The 18,951-nt window shown below is 38.8% G+C and overlaps 1 protein-coding gene across 1 annotated transcript in view; it reads right to left on the bottom strand.

Annotated features, from left to right (window-relative positions):
* The window catches only part of mAChR-A (muscarinic Acetylcholine Receptor, A-type), a 142,939-nt gene extending 126,972 nt beyond the window's left edge, over positions 1-15,967 (bottom strand). Inside the window, 1 exon segment of the mRNA XM_074099332.1 lies at positions 15,868-15,967. The gene's annotated coding sequence lies outside the window, so the exon portion shown is untranslated.
* Between the last annotated feature and the right edge of the window lie 2,984 nt (positions 15,968-18,951).

The following is an 18,951-nucleotide window of genomic DNA, read 5'->3' as shown; positions in this document are numbered from 1 at the left end:
AGCATAGTTGGAAGAAAAATTCTATTTTGCTCTCGTGTCTGACATTTTTTAATGCGCAAGTTGTCTCCACGTGGTTTCTGGAATTTTACTATCAAGTTATAAAAAGTACAATCACCGTACAACGTCGCTCCCAAAGAGAGCTTACTTTGACACTGGCGAAATTGTCCTAAAGTAGGACAGAAGCCATATTTTAAATAAAATAAAAATATGACTTGTACGAGTAAGTCACAATCATAATTATTCCTGTATACGTGCATACGTCCAATTAACTACCTTCTGGGATAAGGTATACGAGCGTATGTTTTCAGCATACAGCATTAAATTATTCAGAAGGGTACTATGTATCAACCGCTTCAAACGACTCTAAGTAATGACTGAGCCGCTGAGAATATTTTATGATGGACAGACCGACAATAAGGGGAGCGAAACGTTTTTCAGGGTTCCGTAGCGTAAAGTTGGCCGAAGGTGATGGGTTGAAGCCGTGGTGGCCTAGTGGTTTGACCTACGGCCTCTCTAGCAGAGGATCGTGGGTTCAAACCCCGGCTCGCACTGAGTTTTCGAAATTCATGTGCGAAATTATATTTGAAATTTACCACGAGTCACGGTGAAGGAAAACATCGCGAGCAAACCTGCACAAACCTGCGAAGCAATTCAATGGAGTGTGCGAAGTTGCCAATCGGCACTGGGCCCGCGTGTGAAATACAGCCCAAGCCCTCTCATTCTGAGAAGAGGCCCGTGCCCAGCGCTGGGACGTAAATAGGCTGGGATGGTACCTTAGTCGGCAAAAACGGAACCTTATGGGATCACTTTGTCTGTCCATCGTCCGTCTAAGACCCTTTTCTCAGGGGGGCTACTACGAAATTCGAAAATCGAAGTTCATATCGCACCGTCCCTCTCAGTCACTCTCGTATCAAATAATATTAGCGTCAGGAGGACGGCAAGATACGAAGTTTGAATTTTGCACGACATAGTGTATGGCCAGGAACGCGTGGGGTCATGATCATCATCATCATCATCAGCCGGAAGACGTCCACTGCTGAACAAAGGCCTCCCCCTTAGAACGCCACAATCAACGACAACTCGCCACTTGCATCCACCGGTTTCCCACAACTCTCGGTGGGGATGGTGGCGGGGAGTCACCCGGAGATTCTTCGCACCCCCTGCTCCTCCGCTAACAAGGCCAGGAATAAAGGAGCCGCCGGGGACTGGGAGCCGCGGCCGCTTTGTATCTTTCATTTTATTTGAGAAGGGGGGGTTGCTATAATCCCCACGCTTGGCAGGCGGCAAGGGATCGCAGTGTTACGCTGATGGTGTGTACGCTGAAGACGCTGCTGCCCGTCTTCTGGATTTTCCCTTAGTCGCCTTCTACGACACCCCACGGGATGAGGTGGGGGGAACTATTCTTGCCCGGGCACCCCACGTAATGCGTACGTGGGCGGGCTATCAAGCTAAAATTAATATCAAATTTTTCAAACTAAGTTGAGGGGATCAAATTTTACGTCGAGTCATCATCATCATCATTTCGGGCTATCAATCAGTCAATCACATCAGCCCACACCGACATATACACCGTGTTATTTTTGATTTACGTTAACTTTAAGGAGACAATCTTTTTCTAAGTCATTAGTGGCCTAACTCCTACTGTTTAAAACATAATCAAGAGTTAAGATAATTAATTCATCATCCAGCCTATAAACGTCCCACTGCTGGGCACAGACCTCCTTTAAGAAAGAGAGGGCTTGGGCCGTAGTTCCCACCATAGATAATTAATTATTAGCAGTAAAGAAATGTAAAGTCCTTTAAGGCGCTTTTGTACATGTATCTCAACGCTTGTAAATTGTGTTTGTTTCTGTATTTCTGTACATTAAAGAGTTTACAAACATACAAATACGTCTTTTACGTCAAATACGGTAATGGAACTTGGCTGTTGAATTTGGAGAAATTGTCCTCTTTTCATTTATTACTTTCAGAATCGCAGACTGTTTACATTCAATTTGGTTCAAAATCCACCAACTCTTTATTCAAGTACCTAAGCGCGAAAACTCGTTATTTTTGTGATTTTATCGAACAAGATAAAACCTCCACCGATGCAACCACAGATATAGATTACACTAGATTACGCAAATGGATCTACTTCGCGTGTCCGAACCCCGACCAAACGTCGGGGTTGGCCCCATACAAAGACTGACCGCTAACTGACTTATCATGACTAGTGACTGACTCAAGCCCCACGGCGAATCGATATTGCGCGGACATCGGGGAATTCACATCGCTAATTCGCTCTTAAGACGTCACAGTAGATATAAAAAAGTGACACGGTTGGTTTTCATACAGATTGAGGTGTTTGCGTTATCTAGTGTTATCTATATCTGTGGATGCAACCTTGTTTACGAACTTGCTGTTTGTTTTGCTGTCACAAGTATTTGAACGCAAACCTTATTTACTATAGGTATCTTTAACTATAATTATTTAATCATACTTCAATGAGTTTTTTTTTATTTTACTGCAATATATTAAGCAGTATCACAGAATAAGTAATTCAGTATACAGAAGTGCATGAATTTTTTTTTTGCGTTTCATTAGGGATCTGGGGCGGCGTATGAGGGACAGGAGCGGCGACCCGCGGTCCGGTTCTTATCTGGTGCAGCGTATATCTTTAGCGATTCAGCGGGGCAATGCGGCAAGTATTTATGGTACGTTTGGGTGTGAATTGCATCGGTCCGGGGATTGCTTGGGGTTTAGGTTAAGTTAGGTTAGACTAATGACGAAGCATGTTGCGGATCTACAATTTGTTTTGTTGACGAAGCCTGTTGCGGATATTGTTTTGTTTTTTTAATTAATTGTCACTTGTTTGTATATTGTTCCCAAGACAACAATAAATATTTTTATTTTTTTAAGGTGTGCAATAGGCAGCCATATCGCCTCAGAGCGATCTCTTACAGGCGACCTTTACTGTGGAAAAGAAGTACTTAAGGAATAAATTATAGCAGGTGATAAAATATTAAGTGATTCATGTTAAAAATGACAGATAGTGCCTAAGGTTCTCTATCGTTTGCCCGAATTTCATATGCCATAATGTATCGTTTTCCATAATTTTCATTTGCCATAAAGTATTTATTTCTGAAATAGTATTTTCTTCAGAGTTGATATTAAACTAACCTAACCTAACATACTGCATTATATAAGATGACATTTTAAAAAATCCTGAAAACAGCACGGTTCTATATATTTTATGGCAAACGTTGGTGGCAGTGTATGTATGGTTGATGGGAGCGGGATAATTGTGAGTATCCTTAGAGATAAACATCTTGTTGCACCAAAACTTTGGTTTAATTCCTCACCTGCAGCGACCCGCTACCCTGTGTAGAAATTTCATTACAAGTTGTATTAAATACTTGTGTGTATGTATCGTAAATCGTGCCGTGCGTGCGTGCGTGCGTGTGTGCTAAAAGTGCGTCCGAAGCGTAACGTTTCGTGTGCTGCCTACCCAATTTGTACAGTGTGTGTGTGTGTGTGTGTGAGAGAGAGAGAGTTTCTTGCCGGATTCTTCTCAACAGAGGTTTTTCCGAACCGGTGTAGATTTTTTTGACATTCATAAGTGCTTGTTAGGTATAGCCTAAATTAAATAAAGATATTTTGACTTTGACTTTGACTTTGAAACGGATAGAGGCTTTTGAGATGTGGTGTTATAGACGCATTCTAAAGATAAGCTGGACACAGAGGGTGACTAATGAAGAGGTGTCACCGAGAAACGATGTCTTTGGAATATCATCCGTCAAAGCAAAGTGGCGTATCTGTTGCGGCATGATAGATACTGTCTTCTGCAGCTCATTATGATGGGCAAAGTCGCTGGCCAAACACGCGTAGGCCGACGAAAGAAGTCTTGGCTGAGGAATCTTCGGGAGTGGACCGGCATCGCGAGTGCTGCCCAAGGACAAATCTTAAGAACTGACTGCCAACCTTCGCTAGTCGAAGAGGCATCTTAAGAAGAAGAAGATAGACTTAAAGATACGTAATGACTTATGCGCCATAAGTCAATAAGGTGTGACAGTGTTCCATACCATAACCGAGTAGCTCGGGCTGTGTATAAAACGAAGTAGAATTTTAAGAGTTACGATTGGTGAGCCGGTTTTTACAGGCTTTTATTTAGTTTCTCCTGTCCCGTTGTCTGTCTGTAATCAAATCCTGCAAGTTAAATTTGACCAACTTCCAGTAGTCAGATTGACTTGAGATTTGGAATACTTATGTGAATCGCGTGACAATACAATAATCTAGTAGTGACATCCTGGTAGTCCAGCCAGGATCGTCTCCGCAGGACGGAACTCTTCAACGGTTAATAGCATCGACTTGAAATTTGGTATGCAAATGTAGTTTGGGTGACAATGCAAGCACAGTCAACAAAAAGTACAGTCAGAAAAAACCTTGTATAAAAAGGTTTTTTTTTGGTTAGGTTAGTTTAATTAAATTACATACAAATGTATATATGAATAGGTACAAATATTGATGCTATCACAGAATTCCAAATGGCAGCAGCTATTAGTTGTATCTAGGACTTACCCGTATGCCAACATAATTGTCCAATTAAAATCGAGCAGCCATATTATCTTAATTATTTGAGTGTTGCCAGGAATGCTGCAGGCAGACAATTTGCGGCGAATGTTCTAGATAACCTACCCGTTGACAATCTATTTAAAACTTATGACTTGAAAAAATAATGACTATAAGGTACCTATCATGTATTTTAAGTTAAAGTTCATATTAGAGCTGGGAAAGGGCGAGCTGTTTTGAGAGTTTACATAACATGGACATACCTAGTCATTCATTGGTAGTTGTCCTATGCATGTGTAATTTTATTATACTATTATTCTTTTATTTTGGCTACTCATCATCTACGAGCTTTACGAACGAACAAAAGTAAATTAGAATCTACGGAATACGTTTTGTCGATAAAAAGCTTGGTTTTGCAATGTATTTACTGTCATTTATTTTAATCGTAATGAGTAAAGTTTTGTTTTATTTTTAAAGTTATTTTCAGGGTGTATCTATATTAATATTTACACATGACAGTAACGACATAGGAACAGCTTTCCGAGCTCTAGTCACAACTGGCAACCGGCAAAGGTTCTTTGAACCATTTTAACTTTTAATGCTGTTGACAATAAAATGCGGCGGCGGCCCGCTGCAAATTTCATGAAAAAAAAAACTAAGTACTTATGACTGCTCTAGATTCTAGGATTTTGAACATAGAGGACCATGAACATAATTATTATTTCAAGTGAATGATGCAAGTATGGCAAAATGTGAACGAGCATCTGAATCTTTAAAAGATCGTCATTTTTCAGTCGAAATTATCTGCATTTTGTAAACCGTGTGTCTGTATTTGTATCGCTTAGATTCGCACAACTTAACATTTCTGCATAAGTAAAGCATAATTTCCCCGTAGCAAACTGTCTGGCTTTAAACAAATATAACTTCAATAAAGGAAACCATAAAAGTAAAATTGTTAGTGCACTTACTAGTAAACTATTCATTTGTTTCAGCAAAACCAGCACATGAGCTCAGCGTTCGTTATTTAAAAAGCGCGGCAAATCCCTCGACTCAGAGTGAATGAGCGCCACACCGTATCATACAATTCAGTGTTCGTTCACCCGGTCGTTGAAAGGCGTTTTTCAAACGAAAAAGATAAGCAAGCACAATAAAAGCAGATAAACAGAACTTGAGGATCGGTCGGTTTCCAATTTTCTACGCGGTATCCCTCTTTGTTGAATGTCGATTCGTTGAATACACAGGCGTTATTAAATTCTGTGTAACCCCACATATCTCATTAAAACTGACATCTCGGGCACGGATTGGAATTGGACTCATTCAGCCATGTCATTTGTTCATTCATAGCTGTATTTGAGTCATTCAATAATGTTTCCGTAAAATGTTGAAACGGTTCATTCATTACGATCACTCTTTTCGTAATTGCCCCTTGGAAAAGAAATTGGTTGGTATGCTTTTATAGAGCATTCACTTATTTTTGGCACATACCAGATTATGTACAATGCAAACAGATTCTACATTTTACTTTTCAATACGCATTAGAATAGGTAATTATAAATTTCAATCACAGCAAAATCCAGGTTATAACAACTATTACTTATTCTGTGGTTATACTTAATCACAACATGGGCATTACTAACTAACTAATAATTTTAATGTCCACGAAGAATAACTACTTATAACATAATAATTATATAACAAAAATGATTTTCTGATTATGTAAGTGCAAAAGTTACCTACATAAACATGAATCAATAATAATGATTATAAGAATTCGTTATTTGTTAAAACTTTCCCTAACTCAAATTTTCAGCGAAATATTTAGAAACACATTTCTATGAATCCATTTCTTGGTAGACCATAATTGCTAAAGAAAGATTTAAGTAAGTAAATAATGGAATTTCCAGTTAAACATAAATTCAGTTCAAACGGTTTCTAAGAATTCTTCTATACTGTATAGATGATTTTAGTCATTTTATTTTACATTCGTTCCCTGAATTCTTGGTGCGTAGACAGACTCTAAGAAAAAGGTTAGTGAGTCTCGAGAACTTTTATATTTTAATTTAAATACAAATGGGCCAATATTTTGTCTAAAACAAACTTCTAGTCATTTTCATAAGCCACCTTAAAGCCTTCTAGACAATTTCGTTCAAAAAACTTTTTTTTCTTCATCGAAATTATAAAGGAGCTTAAGTGTACACGAGCATTTCAAGAAATTCATGGCAGGCTACAATCACCAAACGTTTAAAAAAAAGTAGCTATCATGCATTTGCAATATTTTACGCGCTGCGACAACCCTAACTTTGATCTTATTTCAAAACGTCAAAGCAATCTGCAGGGCTACTACGAAACTCGAAACTCGAAGTTCGTGTCGTGCGGTCCCTCTGACACTTATACTATTCAATACGAGAGCGAGAGGGACGGTGCCATAAGAGCTTTGAATTTCGAGTTTCGTAGTAGCCCTGCTGAGCCAAAGCTGGGGTTGCCTGTCACGTGGGACTTGCGTCATGCCCATGCCATGTCATGCCTAGGTATAAAGCATCTATTTTTGATACTACCTCGAACTTTAAGGCTAGTTCTAGTTAGTGAAGAGGCTAATAATCTCATTTTATTATGTTATTCTCTCCCGTATCAAATTATTGTACGCATTACATTCCTGCTCGAAAATATAGTAAAAATAAATTACGCTCTGGTAGCTAATTTTAAATTAACAATTTGTTTTCATATCGGTTCACAGCACTTAAATCTTCGCCTGGTTACAGTTTGAGGTAGTATCAAAAATACACGCTGTATAGTGAACGTGTAACGAGACGGCCGTTTGTGTAGATCTTTATAATGCTGGCACTTCACTTGGCATATTCGCAGAAATATTTGCGTGTGTGAAAGAGATGCACTATATTGTTGCTAGCGTGAGTGACGGAGATGTCATTAACGCAACGCGAATACGCAATACCAAGTGAAGTGCCGTCATAAGAGGTGTTGTTTAAAAATATTTCAATAAGTTTCAGCCAGTGATAGCGGCACTCGCCCGCCTTTTTGTTATTCTATATAATGCAAACAATCCTTATATAGTTTAGCCTGTAAGCAGTTTTTTGTAAAGCCCTGTTCATTTATCTGTCGTGTTGTGTCGTGATGCTCTCTGTCTCTCTCTTTCTCTCTCTATGCTTATGATGCGACACAACACACTGCATCAGATAAATGTGAACGCAACCATATAAAATGTATGAAACCGATACCGTTGGGCTCGGAAGAAAATGGACAATATTAAAAAAAAACTTCCTTTATACAAAAATAGCTATACCCTTTCTGTCATGCAGAATAAGTAGCGCGTTATTGGAAAATATCAAACCATTTGGTCAAATTCACTAGTCATCATCATCCCAGCCTATATACGTCCCACTGCTGGGCACAGGCCTCCTCTCAGAACAAGAGGGCTTGGGCCATAGTTCCCACGCGGGCCCAGTGCGGATTGGGAACTTCACACGCACCATTGAATTGCTTCGCAGGTTTGTGCAGGTTCCTCACGATGTTTTCCTTCACCGCAAAGCTCGTGGTAAGTTTCAAATGTAATTCCGCACATGAATTTGGAAAAACTCAGAGGTGCGAGCCGGGGTTTGAACCACGACCCTCTGCTTGAGAGGCGATAGGTCAAACCACTAGGCCACCACGGCTTTTTTCCCTAGTAGGTTTTCCCTAACATCATTGCCATAAACAAATGTCAATTTTAAAATCATTTCGCGTACTTTAGAAATGCGTAATTTAATTATATCCAACATGGAACTATGTTTAAATCATACTGTTGTTCTATAATTAACTACTGATCGGCAATCAACCGAGGATTAAGAATTAATTAAACTGTGCATTTCACAATTGATAAAATTAATTTAATGTACAATAAGAGAGCTTAAACATTATACAGGGTTAAGGAATGAGGGCTATCGCGTATGAATTCGCCACTAGAGGCGCTAGTGTAGCGTGAGGTCTCCGAAATGTCAAATCTCATAGTTTTTGGGTGAGCTACGCGGGTTTAGAATAATTTTGTGAATATTTTGCAATATCTGAAATTAATTATGGCAAATATGCGTTCCGGGGCAATGAATGTCTGTGTGTTGAGACTGTTTTGTCTTTCGGAAACCTTTGTCCTCCCTTTCACAAAACGGGGACTATGGAACACTGTGGCATACTCGATATTTTTATGGTACGGTTTTTAAGGTGTATTAAAATATGATTTTAATCTAAAATTTGTTTTCACGCCCGTAATAACAGACTTTGAAAGCCATACTTAAAAACCTCACGCAACAGTGCGCCATCTAGTGAGACAAAAAACGATAGCCCTCATTGTTTAAAAGGTGAATGGGTGGAGGGGTTATTTAGAACTTAACAAACTTGCTTCGATTCGTAACCTTGTTTCTTTCGAATACACTTTTTTCACAGAATCGCAGCTTCATGATTCGATAGAGATACGATATTGCATAAGTATTTTAACTAACCATTTGATATTTACCACGAGTTTTGCGGTGAAGGAAAACATCGTGAGAAACCTGCACAAACCTGCGAAGCAATTCAATGGTGCGAGTGAAGTTCCCAATCCGCAGTGGGCCCGCGTGGGAACTATGGCCCAAGCCCTCTTGTTCTGAGAGGAGGCCTGTGCCCAGCAGTGGGACGTATATAGGCTGGGATGGGATGGATTTTAACTAACCATTAAAAAACTACATGATGTTTTTTTTCGACATTTAATTTAGGGCACGAACATTTTTTTGAGGGGATGACACAAATCAAACGAGCTTGCTATTGCCATGTCTATTGCTTGTCAGAAGTCCGAAAACGATCTATTGGATATAAAAAAAAAGTTTAGTTTGACTAAAGCCATTTAGTCAGCAGATTACCACATGAGACAATATGTCGTACTAAAATAATATATAAAACAATACTACGAGTTCGCTTCTTAAATATTGAACGACCGGATAGCCTTAAGGTTAGGGAACCTGACTACAGTTTCGATCCCGGTCGGGGCAGATATTTCTGTGAATAATACGAATTTTTGTTCTGGGGTATATTTATCTATATGTCGGCGTCTGGCTGGCTGGCTTCGCTCGCTCGGCTCGTGCGTTGTGTGGTCACAATGAATACTAACAACTCCTCGCTTCGCTCGTTTTACCTAAATTTTTCTTTTTTTCGGCATCTCACGATGTGCCCGCAGGGCTACATAGAGTTTCGAGTTTCGTAGTAGCCCTGCAGATATAGAGCTAGGAATATCGACGAATGCGTTGCTTTAATCGATCTGCCTTATTGTTTTTCAGGCACATCGTGTAATGCCTAGCCAACTTTTAGGCATATCATGAAATGGCGCCATTTCAGGATATGCCTAGGAATTTCATGATCTGGCGGATTTTACGATCGGCCGCCGACATATACGTTTATCTGTTGCCTAGTACCCATAGTACAGGCTATGCTTAGTTTGGGACAAGGTTAATTGGTGTCAAAATTGTCCCCATGGTATTTATCTATTTATTTTAGTGCGTTCAGGTCATCTACTTCAATACATGTCTGGTCGAGAGAGATTGATCCATCCGACAATATCTCTGATCACCGCGAGTTCACGGTGGATGCAGGCCGCTTCCGACCGACGTAACTGGAGGTCTATGGGGGAGGCCTATGTCCAACAGTGGACGTCCTACGGCTGATATGATGATGATTATCTCTGAATCTCCCGGGAAAATTCAATTCCCGAAAGACGCAAAGTTACGGACACGTACAGCTAACTAAGTAAGGACATCGTAAAAAGTTTACTTTGAGTCATTTTACGTATCATTTATACTCCGAGGAAGCCAAAATAATCGACCTTTACTGAAACGTCAAGATAAATAAGGTATGTAATTTACGACGAAAATTAATTGAACATACTACAGAGAAGCACTGTTAGTACGTCGTTATAATGAGCGAGATGGCGAGAGATCGGCATGATACTAAACTATAAGTACAATATAATCATCGTCATAGTTGAGTCATTCCGGCTTAGCTTTTAGCTGGCAATTCGCAAATTGTTATTTTGCGGTTTGTGAGATACGACTGTCCAAAGAAATAGTGTTTTTTTTTTTTTTTTCAAGATTTATGTAATTTTTTATTCCATTATATCTTGCGAATGCCACGACTGGTTTTAATGATTAGGGCACTTATCATTAGATTCTTTACGTCACCCAAATAAACACAGGCTGGATCATGTTTCACAAAATTACTCCATATGTAAACTAGAGGACTATTACCAAGGGTATGAAGAAAAACAATTCTATTCTCAGTAACGTTATAAAGAAACTAAATAATCAGATATAAGATTAACAGACTGTAGCAGAGGAAGCCCAAGAGAGGCTCGACGGTCTCAAAAACCGCTCCCAAAACAGTAGACTATTCTTATCAGATAAGACTCTTTGGCAGAAAAACAGTGGTCTATGGAAGCAACGATGACAGAGATAGCTGAAGCTTAAAAAACGGCAAAAATCTAGTTTGTTGTATGGGGCCCCCCATAAATATTTTTTTATTTTAGTTTAGGTACGGAACCATATAAAATAGAGAACTGTTTTCACCAAAATGAATTCTAATTAGGAAAATGCTACATTATTTATAAAAGAAACGGTAGCAAATTGAAAAAGGGTTCAAAAACAAAAATGAAACACCACCAGTTCTTTCACTATTCTTATAAGGTTGGTTTGTATGTGTAATAGTACATTGTGTCTTAAGGGCGGTAAATAAGGAATTACGAAGGAAAATCTATTAGAAGCCCGAAGTCGAAGACTGAGGGCTTTAATGAGTCGATGTTCGTAATTCTAGTACCGCCCGTGCGACATGCAATGTTTTTCATCACATTTGCTAGTAAAATAGTATATTTGTAAAAGAAAAACTAATATTTTATCAAAAATTGCCGAAACCGCTGATTGCGCATGCAGCGCGCGCATGCAGCATGTGCATGGCGTGCGTGTGCAGCGCGCGCACGGAGCAGCAGCACACCATGCCGTAACAAACTCATTTACCGACCTTAACTATGTGCACTTGGGTAGGTTTAAACTTAAAACAAACATAGAACAGCCGTCTTAAAGGGGTTCTTGGGGGAAAAGCCCCTGCTACGAAAAAACAAAAAAAAAATATTAAAATGTTCATCTGGATGAGTTAGCAAGTAAAACAATACGACACGAGTATGTAGAAAGGGGCGCAGATACATTCAAAGGGGGTTTTGAAAATAAACATACATCTAAAGGTTTGTTACAGGCAAAATAACATGGAATGAAGAAACGGGAATTGAAGCAGCCGAATAGAAGTTCGGCGTTATTTCGCTATATGGTAACGGAAAGATGAAAGAAGGAGGACGGTAACCAGGTGCAGAAGCCTATGAGTCTTAGAAATTTATTTGGTAAATTACATTCGAAATTTACCACGAGCTCAAGGTGCGAGACGGAGGCAAGCGAGGTGAAGGAAAATGTCGTGAGGGAACATGCACTACCCCGTAAAGCAATTCAATAGTGTGTGTATGAAGTTCCCATCCCAATCCGCAGTGGGTCCGCGTGGGCACTACGACCCAAACCTTCTCATTCTGAGAGGAAGTCTGTGCCCAACAATGTGATGTCCTGGGATGATGAAGAGTTATTAGCTATTTCCGCTGTTTTTACAGTGATCAGAATAAATATATTTTTTCATCTCTCCTGTTCGGAAAGTTTAATTTTCATGGGTAAGTAGATAGCCGGGTGGAAAATTGCGTTTTCATTTCTAGGGTGGAAAGTATTTTTTTTTATTAGCCACGGAGTCGAAGATAATTGAGTTACGCCAATTTCACTTTTTTTCACGTTTCGGCATGGCCATCTAGATGCACGTCGTGACCAAGGAGCTTATATACAACACTGGAGGTTGAACGCCGAACATCCGTTTGTAACAAGAAATTTGATCTTTATTACGTCACGAACATATTCCATCTCTTTCTTTAGTTAGGTTAAGAAAGAGATGGAAGTCTTTCGTGAAATGTGAAAGAAAGAGATGGAATATATAAATAGGTAAGTAATAAAGGTCAAACTTCTTCGTTCGGCGTTCAACCTCCAGTTTTGTATATAAGCTCCTTGGTTGTGACCAACTCGATTTTTTTTATAGTCGGCCGTGGCAAGTGGCCAGTCAAAAAGGTACCGTTGGAGGTTGGATATAAGTAAATTCAATTTACTGCTATTGTCATCGCTACATATAAAACTAATGTAGTTATGTAGTTTTTGTAAAATGGGTATATTTTAAGGTACTTAAGAATTTTGAGAAATGGGATCATTTTCAGACAATATTATTTGCACTACTTGTAGCTCCTATTTAAGAAAGAAAGAAAGAAAGAAAATAATTTATTTATAACAGCAATGACACATAATACGTAAAAATAACAATAGGAAATGTTGCCGCTATAAAAAGGTCCCGGCTCAGCATATCGCTTGTTGAAAACCAGCACTGGTCTTCCGCCGGGCCACAGGAGAGTGTAATTACGGAAAGTCACACAAAACAAATCAAAGTGAAATCAAATACAAAAATAGCTACGAGACTAAAATATAAGTTGGCTGTGTGTGGCTGTGTGTGTGTTGGTTGCTGTTTAGATGAGCACTATGATACCAATAACTCAAATCCGCCAAAAATGTTAGTTATTAGGGTTCCGTAGCGAAATGGCAAAAAACGGAACCCTTATGGATTCGTCATGTCTGTCTGTCTGTCCGTCCGTATGTCACAGCCACTTTTTTCCGAAACTATAAGAACTATACTGTTGAAACTTGGTAAGTAGATGTACTCGTATTCTGTGAACCGCGTTAAGATTTTCGCACAAAAATAGAAAAAAAAAAACAATTAATTTTGGGGTTTCCCCATACTTAGAACTGAAACTCAAAAATTGCTAACTTCTAAAATAAGAGAATGATAAAACTAAAAAAAAAATGTGATGTACATTACCATGCAAACTTCCATCGAAAATTGGTTTGAACGAGATCTAGTTAAAAAGTTTTTTTTAATACGTCATAAATCGTAAAGTAAAGGAAACTTTTATATTATGTTACTTGCTGCTACGGAACCCTTCATGGGCGAATCCGACTCGCACTTGGCCGCTTTCTTTTGTAAACATCCCTTCAATTAATAACACCGCGGTGTCACCTCTAGGGTGACAACTACTGAGACAGTGACCAGCACTCGGACTCCTAGCTTATAATTATAAGTTCATTGATACAGTCAACAGCACCAATATCTGACACAACAAGCGTGCATAAAAATATCTGATACGACTCTATTTCTAGGGCCGGAAGGACGTGTCAGATATTTTTGCACGCTCCGCTGTGGCAGATATTAATGCTGGTGACTGTACAACCCTTTTTAAAAAAACCCGACTGCCTTAAGAAATACTAAAAAGAAGAAAACAAGTCTAGGGGGCAACTCTGTTAAGTGGCTAACCTAAGGCTAAGGCAGTCAGATTTTTGATTTTTTAAATTTATTGTTTTATTTTGTGAAAAAGTGTGCTTTTTGATATTTCTGTGAAAATGAATTATTAGCTTTCATTTGATACCCTACTCGACAGGAATGAATATATACTTTTTGAAAACTCACATTTTGGCGCCAAAAATCCGCCATTTTGATTTTTCAAAAATGTTATGTACCCATTGTCACTCGCGTCATCGAGACGAATCCAATGACGTATCATTTATCAAAATCAGTTCGGCCTTTAAGTAGTTACGAGAGGACATAGGAATAGACATACATACATACATACGGGTCAAACACATAACCCTCCTTCTTCGCAGTCGGGTAAATAGTCTGTATTATCTGCAAAATTTTATTTTTTTCTTTAATGGGGTATCAAATGAAAGCTAATAATTAGCCCATTCCATATGAAGGGTCCACGAAAAGAACATGTCTAGTCACTTAAGCAACTTTTTGAGTTATAGCGGTTTGAAAGTTAGTCATCACGAACATTACTAATTATTACTATGGTTACCAATCTCTTTAAAAGTGAAAAAAAATATTTTGTTTTCAGATATCCATATTTCAATGGTAAGTCATAGTATAGTACTTTGCGAGCTCTATATTTTGAGCTTAAAATCTCAATTTGGAAAAAAGTTCATTCCCCTCATAACACTTTTTAAGCTAAGTACATTATTTTCACAAGAGTATCAGAAAATTAAAATAACTTTGATAAAAAACAGATTCCTGGACAATTAAACTTGTTTTTTTCATTCTAGTTTTTGTTTTAAGTTTTTTTTATAAAACATTATAAAAATAAGTAAGTATCTAAGTACTTCTTTTTTGTATATCTGTCAGTTATTTGTTGTACATATATAGTTGTATCAGTGAACGTAAAAAATTGATACCGTATTTGGCCACCTTACGACCGTTTTTGGCCAGTTGACATTTGAAGTAGGTAATATATAAAAAGTTATAGTATTAACACAATATGTTTAGTGAGTTTTCAAAAGTTTATTCTGAAACGAATAAAGTTTGCAATGTTTTATAACTATAAATTTATTTCAAACGTATATTATAACAATAAATGGCCATAAACGGCACAGTGGCAACAAACGGTACTTCTGCCTACTTCTGCATATGCCCTTACAGTCCAGTTTGCGTTTCAATAATATACATGATACATAAATTATTTTTAGAATAATTTACGATTAGTTTTATTACTACAGGTACTTAGTCATGTCTATTCCACTGACACAAAAAATTATGCACTAGAATAAGTCTTACATTTATAGGTACGTGTTAATATAGAATAAGAAAGTTAAATTACTTATTTGATGTCAAAAGATTAATAATAATTAAAATTCTAAAATATAAATATAATAATATTCATTTAATCCGGTTTTTTTGGTCTCAATTACAGTCCAACCCGCAACTCGAACCTTCAAATAAACTCCTGAAATCCAAAATGCCGTTTAAAAGACGGCCCATAGCAATCGCCGGCTTGTGACTACAACTAACCCCTACGTTTTTACGAATTACGGCATTCCGAATTCGAGTTAGAAAGGGTTTAATTAAAAATTGAAATACTGATTTATCTATCTTTAGATATACGCTTAAATTAATCACACGTCTACGAGATAGGTTTTCAAATACACGATAGATACGGTACGATACCTGAGTTCTTGCAACAAGGAACTGTTACGTATTTTATTATCAGACGTTAGTTATAAAGTGTTATATTTAAAGTGCAACTACTGCTTTAGTCTAGGCTTAGATTTATCTCATGCGAGCGCTTTGAGAGATACAGCGAGTTTCCGAGTTTGAGTTGACGGGTGGTGTCTTATGTGTTAAGCGTAACTGTCTCACCTAAGCAGCAGCACATGGTCGGTATTGGCCGGGCTCTAAGACCACGGCCATTCTGGAGTCACGCTCGGTTCATCACACAGTCACTGCCTCACAACCACGCGGGGAGGCTGCCTTCCATTCACTGACTGGAGCCCGGGCGGCGTCGAGGCGCGCATGCTCGGAATCGGATCCATCTCCTAACCTAAAAGGCTGTAACTTGCTGTCTCCTTGAGTGTACTTACGAGGTTTTTGTTCTTGTTGGGCGGCTGCGGTCCACTAGCTCCCTCTGCTTGGAGCACGCGTTCCAGAGGTCACAAGGTCGTGGTAACCTGAGCTGTAAACATTATACGTCGGTGTCGCGGTGACTGACAAGTTTGATGGACTCTGATTTGATAGTCGGTTTGATGTGACGTACCAATGCTCCCGTTTAAACGCTATTTGGCTACAGATCTGCTCACACGGCTTATCTTGAAATCACGAGCTAACAGGTTTCAGTCAACGCGGTTTGATTACCTATCACAAAATATTGGACATGAATTTTTACAAGCTTTTATAACTTACAATGCATGTATCTAGGTATGTGCGGGGCAAATCGTGCAAGTTGAATTTGACCCACTTCCAGTGGTCATTTGCATAGATGTAACCATCGTAGTCGCGGGTGAGCAAATACCTGCATATATCTAATTAATTTTAGTTGATTTTTTGTTTCTTTTTTAACTCCCGGCGCTAAATGAGGGTCAAACGGAAACCGATTTCGATGCGGTATTTTTACAAGAAAGTGTTTCCCTGTGGTACCTATGTTTGATAAAAATCGGTTCAGCCATTTTTGAGATGCTGAACTTAGAAATTACAATTTCGGGTTTTTACAGGCTTTTCTTTAGCTTGCCCGGTATATTTATTTATTTGTTTGGGTCAAATCTTGGAAGCTGAATTTGACCCACTTCCAGCGGTCCAATTGACTTGAAATTCGACATACTTACTTACGTTTGTCATATGTAAATTTGGTGATAATACAATAATCTGACAGTAACATCCTGGTGGTCTGGCCAGGGTCGTCTCTGCAAGACGGAACTCTTCAACGGTAAATGGCATCGACTTGAAATTTGGTACGAAAATGTAGTATGACAATACATTAACAAAAAACTTATTTTTCACTTGTCATGCTCGTAAAGTTCGTATTTATGCTCTATCTAGGCGACATAAAATGACTTTTTATGCTCTAGAGCATAAAGTAAAATCTTCGTCTAAGACCAAGGCAATCAGCTTAGGTCCAAACAGCCACAAACAAAGAAGTTTCTACATATATTTTTTAATAAACTAAAAATAATTTCCTTGCTCACCGCGACCTTACGATAGCTAAGCTTATGCAAAATATGCGTGTTCATGCAGTTCCTCCACCTCCACACTGTAAGAACACACACAATCACACAAACCCATCTATCACCACCACCACACTACACTGACGCGTTTCGAACTCAAACAGAGCTCATCTTCAGAGTGACACAACCGTACACCATGCTACCAGTTGTTAATTAATGTTAACAACTGTGTTACCAGTTGTTAGTTGTTTGTTAATTAACAACTAACAATTAAAACATAGATCGTACCTACTCGTCAGACTGGTCGATATTAGTTCAGCGACTTTTAAAAATAATGGAATCATTAGAATTTCCCTTCTTCATGCAAATTAAATAGTGTTATCAATGTACGCCGTCCTAGAGTCCAATGACATCGCCTTCACGCTACAAACATCAAGCATTTTGCTAACGGCTCCGGTGGCTAAATGAACGTCTCGGGTAAAATGGCTTGTTTTATGCTCTTGTTGTACAATCTACTATCTTTTGTCAATCAAACAAAACATGGGAAAGATGAAGCGCGTCATAGTTCGGGATTGGAGGCCCGTGAAGTCACGCGATGTTTTGTTTGTCTTCATAATTTTTTAGCCCCCGATTGAAAAAGAGGGGTGTTATAAGTTTGACCGCTATGTGTGTCTGGCTGTCTGTATGTCTGTGGCACCGTAGCTCTTAAACGGGTGGATTAGAATGCGGTTTTATTGTTTAAAAGCAGGTTTTCTAGCGATGGCTCTTAGACATGTCTTATCGAAATCGGTTCAGCCGTTTTTGAGATATTGAACTTTGTAGTAACGATGCTACCGTACCTATAGCAAATTGCCGCGGTTCAAAGTTAATTTGTATTGCAAATACGTCTTTATTCATTCTGCCATAAGCCATAAACGATCTCAGCACATAAATCGACATTTGTAGGGTGTCTGCATCTCAATGCGGAATAAGTTTTATCACAAGCTTTTTTTATTCACATTACTTTTTTTTACTATATTTGCATTTACTATATGTACGGTGTACGGGGTGGGAACGTCTTTGGTAAAATGGCTCGTTTTTAACCTCCGACGCAAAAAGAGGGGTGTTATAAGTTTGACCGGTATGTGTGTCTGTCTGTGGCACCGTAGCTCTTAAACAGGTGAACCGATTTGAATGTGATTTTTTTATTTGAAAGCAGGGTTTCTAGCGATGGTTCTTAGATATGTTGTATCAAAATCGGTTCAGCCGTTTTGAGATGTTGGTTTTTGGTGACAATGTCGGGGGTTTCCAACTTTTTGTTGATTAGGTTAGTGCTCTTGTTGTACAATCTATACTATTTACAGTTGAGTACTAATCTGGTCTGGTCTGGCCCAAGCCCTCTTGTTCTGAGAGGAGGCCTGTGCCCAGCAGTGGGACGTATATAGGCTGGGATGATGACTAATCTGGTATTCCGGGTTAATATAGCGTTTTTTGTTAGAACAGCAGTTCTGCTGTGGCTGTGGCTTTGTTCATAGCAATGGGAGTATCGTTATGTCAGTACTATTATATATTCTGTGGTATCGTTGTTGTCAATTCCCTTAGTGTACGAATTTGAGTACCCGTAGCAAGGCTCGGATACCGGTTAAATTTCCAAACCGTTATCATGTACTTGGCGCAAAACCTTTTCATTTTGGCTACGTTCGCGAAACCGTTATTTTTAAACCGGTTTTTAAGGGAACATTTCCATAAAGCTCTTGTCAGGTTAACCGGTTTAGAACAATAAAAACCGGTTTATTCCGGCGCAGGA

The sequence above is a fragment of the Choristoneura fumiferana genome, chromosome 16, assembly GCF_025370935.1.
Source record: "Choristoneura fumiferana chromosome 16, NRCan_CFum_1, whole genome shotgun sequence".
In the NCBI taxonomy this organism is placed as follows: domain Eukaryota; kingdom Metazoa; phylum Arthropoda; class Insecta; order Lepidoptera; family Tortricidae; genus Choristoneura; species Choristoneura fumiferana.
Note: the sequence above shows the minus strand (reverse complement) of the source record. Positions and strands in the feature narration are given on the sequence as shown.